Genomic DNA, 8,813 nt, shown 5'->3' with positions numbered 1-8,813 from the left:
CCTTGGCAACCTGCCCCTGAGGAGGTGCTCCTGGGTGCCATCCAGCGGGTGGGGGCCGGGCAGGAACCACGCCAAGCCAGGGAGCACGGCCAGGAAGGAGTCGGCAAGGCAGATGCCGCCCCTCTCCTGCTGCCTTGATTAGAGAAATTGAGATGTTAATAATATTCCGAGATGCAAGGTGCTAATTAAAGTTAATTACTGTTTCCTTGTGAAGTAACCTCTCCTCGTGTTTACCAGGAGCAAGGCTGCCAGCCGCTCCCCTGGCTCGTGCCAATCACGATGCCCGCTGCTCGGTGTCCCCACACCCTCACAGGTGCCCTCAGCTGCCCCAACCCAGGCCAGGCGGACATCACTACCCGAGGTTGCCAGGTCCTGCCTCTTGGCATATCACCGAGCAGCCTTGCTGAGGAGCATGGGAGCACGTGAGCTTGAGTGTCCTGTGGAGCCCAGGGATGGGACTTGTGGCCTCAGTGGCTGCTACCCTGATCCTCTGTTCCTCCTGCAGACTCCTGCAGAGTCTCTCCCTGTCTCTCTTCCAGCTCCTGGACCGGGCGCAATTTACTTAACCTCTTAGAATCTCAGTTTTCCTATCTGTAAATGGGGCTAATAATTCCTACCTTGTACAGTTGCTGTGAGGATCACATGAGACACTGCCTATAAAATGCTCACCACAGTCACATAGCTGGAATTTAATAAGCTCTCAATTAAGGTTAACTGTGATTATTGTTGTCTTTGTTAATAATCCTCTCCCTCCCAAATCCCTCTTCTGTGTGGTCTGGCTTTGGGACTGGGGATGGGTCAGTTGAGTATACACAAGTCCTCCACACAACTGGGACAGCCCCCCCCCCGCCCCGCCCCCAGGCACACCGCACACAGGGTCCTACACCAACACACCTGGGAAGCACACACAACCCTTGTAGGGTGCCTCCCTCTCCCTGGCCCCAACACATCCTCTTATGGCGCCATCCCTAGTTTCAGCCTCACCCAGGGAAGTAGAGAGAAGAGGGAGGAACCTGACAGGGTTCTCTAAGAAGTAGAGTTCTGCAAAGCCCAGAATGTGTGTGTGTGTGTGTGTGTGTGTGTGTGTGTGTGTGTGTATGTACACACGTGCACGTGGACCTCCCTGCCCCCACCCCGACCCCCTATGTGTCTCTGCTCTTGTGTTCCAGGCTGCACAGGGCTTTGGGGGAGAGTTCACCCTCTTGGGATCCAAGTCAGGTTGCCATGACAACCACTGCAGGTGTGCACCTCTGATCTCCTCTGCTCCCCCATGACACATAGCCATTCTAGCCAATTCGGTTGGGGGGGGGGGGAGACACTAGCTCTCTGATGGGAGTCTCTCTGTCCTCACCCAGGCTACCACCACTGTCCCTTGCCTGCCTTCTGGGCTGGAGAGTGGGCCAGGGGACAAGGCAGAGTCCCGTGAAAGAATTCGTTCTTCATCCCCAGCTTCCTGTGGGGCTTAGAGCTAACGAGTGAATATTGCTGTCACCTTTGGTTTGGCAGGATGGAGGCTTCTGAAGGGGCCTCTCTGGGTATACCATAGGTAATCAAGGGGTTAAGACCTCTCTTCTATTTGCAAGCACCGCCCCTACTCAGGAGTATCTCAGGCTTTTGCTCTGAGGGAAGAACTGGCCAGCCCCTGCTGGGCCATTTCCTGTTTATGGGCCTGGAAGGGTAAGGGAAGGATAACTGAGGCTGGGCATCTGGGCCAGATTTGGGAGTGAGAGTGGGTCAGTGTCTGAGACACACTGATGACACCTGAAGGCCCTGGGAAACTGCCATGGCTCAGCCCTTCCTACACTCCACCCACTGTAGCCCCAGACCCAAATTCTAAGCCTAGCCTTGGTGAGAGCAGACCCTATCCTTGGCCCCTATCCAAGCTTAACTTCCTCCTGCCTAAAGCCCCTGCCCCTAGCCCCTCTGGGAGCCTGGATGCCTTCCCCTAGATCTCTTGCCCCCAGGCTCTAGCTCCTCCACCTCCACCGATGCTCTCTCCTCACACCCACTTCCCCAGTCCACCTCTCATCCCCAGGCCACCTCCTCCCCCCACCTTCCACACCTCCTTCCTGCTCTGTGCTCAGTCCTTCTGGCCTTTATCCCTACTCAGCTGTGGCCCACCAGCCCTCTCTCTTGCTCCCTTTTCTTGCCGTTCCTACAGAATCCCCAAATAGATTTCCTCTTCATTTATTCATTCGTTCATTCAGTAAACATTTTGAGTGGTGATAAAGAAGTTAAACAAGATTCTTGCCCCCTGCAAGCTTTTATTCTAGTGGGACGAGACAGAAATTGAACACATAAACAAATAAATGAAATGACGATAGACTGGGATAAGGTCAAGGAAAAGGACAAAGGGGAGCTATGACAGAGACCACAAGGGCACCTTCTAATCCCCTACTTAGTTATGGAGGCAGAAGGGTCATAGAGAGTGGGGAACAGGGGCCACCTGGAGGCAGAGGTTTGGCAAAGGCGGTCCTCCCAGCTCATCTGTAAGCAGTGCACTCTGAGGCCAGACCTTGTTGCTATCCACCCACTCCCACCTGCTGTAATGGATACCTTCCTCTTCAGTCAACCTCCTCAGACCTCCCCCCTGCCATCCCCACCCCATCCCCGCCCCTGCTCCCACCCCACCGGCTCTTTCCAGCTCCTGGGCTCCCCTGATAATGCCGAGGAGGTGAGGGGCAAGAGCATCTGTCCTTGGGGGATCGAAAGGGGAAACTGAATGAGCAAGAAAAGCGTGCCCATGTCAAAATACAGCTTCAAACCTGAACAAACTACTACAGCTGTAAGAAATAAAATATGCATGTGCTGAGGGGTTTTGGAGGGATCATGGCCAGGAAAGGGTTCATCGGGGCAATTTTCTGTAGGCGCAGCACTTTGAAGGTTGGAGCACGTGCAGAGGGCACTGGGCATGTGGAAGAGCTCCAAGCCACATGGAATTGCAAGCATATTCACAAACACAGCTCGGGGACTTTGCCCTTCCCAGTGCTGCAGCCCCATGAAATATTTAGGTTTCTGGACATTGCTCATCCCTTATTGTCCCCCTCAGCAAGTACACTTCCCCTACATCATTTATGGCTGTCCCCTTTCCTCCCTTGGAGTACTGCAGAAAAGGGAAGATCAGATCCCAAACTGGAGGAGGGTCTGTCCTAACCCTGTGGCAAGGGGGCAGGATCCATGCCTAACTTCTCACATAGCCCTCCCCGCACTGCATAGGCAAGGAGGGTGAGTCTAAGAGCTAAGAGGTCATTTTCAGCCTGAAAGACTGAGGAAGCAGAATAAGGAGAGAGTTTGGAAGATGCAGATGTCCTGGTTCCAGAAGGGAAAGGAAAGGAGTCTGGGAGTGATGAGAAAAGTTGCATTTATTGAGCGCTTACAATTTATTGGACTAAGCTGGTTACATGCACCATCGCCTTAAATCCACACAAAAAATTTAGGATTTATTATCCCCATTTCATAGCTAAGAAACTGATGCTCAGAGAGGTTAAGTGACTTGTTCAAGGCAGTCCAGACAGTCCAGCTTCAGAAGCTAAGCTCCACAGACTCCAGCGAGGTCTCTCCTTAGTTGGGGTTGGGAAGGGGGAGGGGGTCAGGGGAGTCATGCCAGGCAGTGTCTGTCCCCTTCCCTCCTACTCCCAGAAGATGAGGCTGCTTTCAGTATAATCCCCTCTCCCTGCTCTCCCTGCTCCTGGTTCAGCCCCAGCCAGAACTCCTAAATACTTCACCTGTTTATTATTCAAATATTGCTGGCCAGAGACTGGGAGACCCTGAGGAAAGGTGAAGAGGAAGGTGAGGAGATAACAAGGGAGAGCCAGAGAGAGTAAGAGGTAGAGCAAGAGACAGAGAGAGACACAGGGGCCAAGCAGAAAGCAGGGGCGTTTGAGGGAGCACTGGTGACAGAAGGCCAGGATGTACAGTGACCCACAACCTGGACAGTTAGAGCTCAGCCCATCCACTGGCCGGTGATGGAATGGATGGAAGGTGATCGAAGGAACTCCTACTCCCCACCCCCAGCTCTGTCTCCACCCACCCTTCCACCTTCACACCCGAGCTTCTCCTTCCCCTCCCCCACCATCTTCTCAGGAACAATTCTAATTAGACTAAGTGACTAAGAGGAGGTTTCAGCCTGAGCAGCCAATTAGGCCTGGAAGAAGGGAAGGGAGCCCCCCCCACCAAGTCTCCCACCCCCACCCAACCCCCTCATCTGTCTTTTACCTGGACCAAGTATTCTTAGCCCAGGACTCCAGACTGTCATTCAAGTTTCCCTGATACTCCTCCTCCCTCACTGCCCACTGTGCCCCATTACCTGTTTCCAGACAGCCCCCAGCCCACTGCTTAGTCCCCGTCTTGAGCCCCTCCATCCTCAGGCCTTGAGTCCATTCAAGAGTCTCTGGCGGGGGGGGGGGGTGGGGGGGTGGTGGTGGTGGTGCAAGGAAAGAGTGGGGTCCTCCTTGGGAGGCTGTCTTTCTGAGTCTCTTTATTTCTGATGTTTCTCCTCTGTCTCTCCCTCTCTCTCTTCTCTTCCTCTGGCACTTATTTCTAACATCCGTGGACCAGGCCTACTGGTTGCCATGGAGACGCAGTGTGCAGCTGGATGGTGAGTGTGTGAGAGGAGCTGTGTGTGCTCTGCAGCACGGGGCGGGGTGGGGGTGCCGGTTGCTGCGTGTGAAACGTACCCATGTGCAAGAAATCTTTCTTCGAGGTTTCTTTCCCTGAAGGGAGACCCAGACCAAGGGGGAGACTCCCAAAAGGCCCCAATGATCCTAAAACACTTGGTGATATTCATCAGGGACACATCCTCCCCCGCAGCCCCTGCAGGTCAGATACTAAATTCTGTTCAGTCCAGACTGTGGACCGGCAGATTCTGGAGGGGCCCCAACCTGCCCCTCCTGTCTGAGGAGAGGATTGGGAACCCTGGGAAAGGAGCAGGAGTGGGCAGAGGACTTTCCTGTACAGAACAGCTGGAGTACAGATTAAGCTGTGCAGATGGACCTACTGATGAGGCCAGCAACCCCCCAACACCACTCCAGGGGCTGCGGGTGGGGAGGAAGTTGGACCAGCAAGCTGGAAAATCCCCTCCATTTCTATACATCTTACCCTGTATTTGTCCAGCCGGTTGGGAGAGGTAAGAGACCTAGTTTCCTGCCCTCAGGAAGCTTAGCATCCTAGAGGCATCAGGCTAACCCCTTTATTGTCTCCCACCCCAGGGCCTTGGCAGCTGCCCTTTCCTTCGCCTGGAATGCTCTGTTCTGAGCTTTACATCTCCAGGTTTCCTCAGATAAGCTACTCAGGCCACAGTGAGTAAGGCAGCCCCTTCCTTTCCCCCACCTCCAGTTATCCTCCTTCATGTCCTACTGTTTGTTTCCTTCACGGCACTTTAACACAATCTGTAATTATCTCATTTGTTTGTTTGTTTATTGTCTGTCTTCTCTACTGGAATGGAAGTTCCAAGAGACAGTAGGGATCATGCCTGTCTAATTCAGTGCTGTAATGCCAGCACCTGGCACCGGGCCTACCACATAGTAGGTGCTAAATATGTGTTCAGTAAAAGAATGGACAAATTCTTTCACTGAAGTGCCACAAGAATCCTCGGTGATGGTGAGCATTATTATTCCCATTTTACAGATGAAGAAATGAAGGCTCAGTCACCTGCCCAAGGTCATACCACTAGGAAGCAGTACAGCCAGATTTCTAATGTAAGTCTCTGATTCCAGATGTGAGGGAAGGAGGTAGGGACCATCTTTCCTAACCTTCAATGCACCTGGCTCCTGTTCCTGTTTGTCTGTGGGTGTCTCTACTCCCATCCCAGGCATCCCCACAGAAACCTGTGCAGAAAAGCGAGAAGGACAGTTAAAACCTGTAAAGAATGTGAATTTGGGGCACCCGGGTGACTCAGTTGGTTAAGCGTCTGACTTCGGCTCAGGTCATGATCTCATGGTTCGTGGGTTCGAGCCCCAGACACACTTTGTGCTGACACCTCAGAGCCTGGAGTCTGCTTTGGATTGTGTGTCTCCCTCTCTCTGCCCTTGCCCTGCTCTCTCTCAAAAATAAACAAACAAACAAACAAACAAACAAACAGAACAAAAGAATGTGAATCTGACCTTTTTTTTCCAGGATCTCTCAATGGCTCCTCTTTCCCTCCTTAAGTTGACCAGCAGGGCCTTCTAATTCTGCACCACCACCATCCCCCTTCCTTTTCAACTTTACCTGCCCTCCTCAGTTACCTTCCCCTCCTCCTACCCCGGGTCCTTTCACACACAACTCCCTCAGCCAGATCTGTCCAGCTGGGACACCACCCCTTCCAGGAAGCCTTCTGGACTCTACTGGAGGAGACACCTCCTTTAGCATTCCAGCCTAAATTTACAGCTCAGGGCAGGGCTGAACACATGCTGTGGTTATTATTTACCTGTTTGCCTTTCCCATAGAGACCGTGTGTCATTCTTGGGGTATCCCAGTACCCTATGCTGGGCTGGCACAAGGGACAGGCTCAGGAAGTGTTTACAGAATAAGTGATTCTAATATCCATGTCTCTTGACCCCTGACATCTTTTCCAGGGTTAGACCTTAACAGGAGCTCCTTACCCTCAACGTGGGGCTGAGTCAGGGGTGGGGATGTTGTGAGGTCCTCCTGTTGATTCACTGCTTCCTTTGATCAAGTGAAGCCTCAAGGTTAGGGCTGGTCACTCTGGCCAGGTAGAGGGAGGGTTTGTGATTCTGTAACTGGAGGATTGGTGGGGGGCCTGCGGGTTGCTCACTGAGCTGGAGAGCTGACCTGATCCCTTGTGAATTCAGAGGCTGCCAAAGGTGCCTCAGCCCTTCCAGGCCTCCTCCCACCCCAGGCTCTGGAGCCCCTGGTCCAAGCCTGATCTTGATGGTGTCTTCTTCATCCCCCCACTCCAGCCCGTCCCGTCCCTCACAGAAGATCCAGCCACTGGTCACTGAATGTAGTAAGGGGACCTGGGGTGGGCGCCCGGCCCTGCGAAGCCTGCGTATGGGAACGGATGAAGGGGCGCCTGCGACCTCTGCTGTACCCGCAGTCGATCCGGGTTTACACGGAGGCTCATCCAGGATTAGTCCCTGCGCTCGGCTAATCCCAGCCTCCCAGCCGCTGAACCGACCCCGGGGTCGAGGAGCCAGGCCCATTCTGCGCGGGCGGGAGGACGGGGCTCGCAGGAGGAGCGGAAGCGCAGGCGGGCGGGGGTGGGGGGGAGGGGGAAGAAGGGAGGGGCACCCCGGGAGGCGGGGCCGGGAAACCGGCTGATCCGGTCTCTGTTCTTCGACCTCTCCGGAGCCAGTGTTTACCGGGGAGCCGGACGGAGGAGGCCGGGGCCGCTCGGGCCCGGACGCGGGGGGCGGGGAGCGCAGTCGGAGACTGGGGTGAGACTTTTTCAGGTCCCCTAAATCGATCTCCAACCCTGGTTCCTGAGTGTGGGACGCAGCGACAGATATCTCTCACCCCTTCTTCCATTCAGATCCGTAATTCATACTTGTTGCTAAATGAAAGGGGGAATGGAAAAGGATACATGCCCCGTGGAAGAAGGCAGCACAGCGTGACCTTCCCCCGCGCCGGCGTGTGGCCGTGGCCCCCCCCCCCCCCCCCCCCCCCCCCCCCCCCCAGCCCTCACCTTAGCTCGCAGCGGGACTGGGATTGCCTGGAGCGGGTTGGGCCAGCGGATTGGTTGGGGGAGGGGCCACTTTGACAAGCACAGAGTAGATGTCTGTCCTCAATCTGCGTCCTTTTGGCCCCCATTCCAGAGTGGCACCGGTTGATCTCAATGGGTCTCCGTCCCTCCTTTCGGCCGCGTCTCCTGGCCCCCTCAAAGGCCTCTAACCCAGTCTTAGCCCCCAGTCTTCCCGGGACCCAGGCCTGAGGGCCCGGAAGAAGCGAGGTGGGGTCCGGTTTTCACACTTTTATTGTAAAGCTTGGGAATAATTACACGGGTCTTCCATTGACAGCTCAGCAAACAAACCGGAAACGAACCGAACCGGAGGGGGTAGGGGCGGTGCCTGCGCATGCTCGCGGCGGGGGAGGGGGGGTCAGAGAAAGAGAAAGACAGAAAGAGACAGAAATCATTACAAATCAACGGGATTGTGCTCGCAGCGCCAGGGATGGGAGGCTAGTGAGGGCGGGGCGGGGGCCCTTCCCGGGAGGAGCGAGGCGGTGGGAAGTGGCACGAACCAAGAGAAACACGACCCCAGTGTGGGCACCCGATGAGCCCAAAACCCCCCTCCCCGAACCCCACCCCCCAACACACGAGAGAGACACGGCCCCCCTCCCCACTCAGATAACCCGAGGAGACACAGTCTCCCTCTCCCCACGGGCAGACACACCCGCCCGGGAACCCCATGGGCGAGACACAGTCCCCCCTCCCAGAGAAGTCCCGCATGGAGACGCCCCCTAAGAGACTTTCTCATGGCCAACAAAAGCCCTCCAACACCAGGAGACAGCCCACACCCAGGGAAGAAATGGCTCCAGAGGCCGGGTCCTCAGGAGGGAGAGGTATCCCAGAGCCTCCAGGAGAAAAGACAACTCAGAGCTGCCCAGTCTCTTCCCAAAGTGCTGCAGGTCAGAGACACCCCCAGAGGAGAGATACAGGGAGGGCCAGAAACATCCCTTCCCAGACATGCTGCAGAGATAGCCCCCTTCCCTGGGAAGAGAGATGGCCCAAGACTGACATGCCTTAAGTACTCCCAGGAACCCTGGGAGGAAAACAGGCTCCCCAGAGAGCCTGGGTAGGGGGGAGACATACTCCCATGGTCCCCAGAGGGAATACATGTCCCTCCAGAGACTCCCAAAGGGAGAGATAGGGCCTA

General features: G+C 55.2%; 2 long non-coding RNA genes across 2 annotated transcripts; one reads left to right on the top strand and one right to left on the bottom strand.

The window, feature by feature from the left end:
- Window positions 1–3,344: 3,344 nt before the first annotated feature.
- LOC121016632 (uncharacterized) lies at window positions 3,345–4,931 on the bottom strand. The gene is made up of 2 exons (XR_005784389.1): window positions 4,307–4,931; window positions 3,345–3,560 (listed from the first exon to the last, which is right to left on the bottom strand). It is a non-coding gene; the product is annotated as an uncharacterized LOC121016632 (long non-coding RNA).
- LOC121016615 (uncharacterized) lies at window positions 4,539–5,550 on the top strand. Its single transcript, XR_005784384.1, has 3 exons — window positions 4,539–4,597; window positions 5,208–5,297; window positions 5,446–5,550. It is a non-coding gene; the product is annotated as an uncharacterized LOC121016615 (long non-coding RNA).
- The last annotated feature ends 3,263 nt before the right edge of the window (window positions 5,551–8,813 follow it).

This window comes from Herpailurus yagouaroundi, unplaced genomic scaffold, assembly GCF_014898765.1.
Source record: "Herpailurus yagouaroundi ecotype Mexico unplaced genomic scaffold, PumYag 29, whole genome shotgun sequence".
Classification (NCBI taxonomy): domain Eukaryota; kingdom Metazoa; phylum Chordata; class Mammalia; order Carnivora; family Felidae; genus Herpailurus; species Herpailurus yagouaroundi.
The sequence above is the reverse complement of the archived record's forward strand: the minus strand, read 5'-3'. Positions and strand labels throughout refer to the sequence as shown.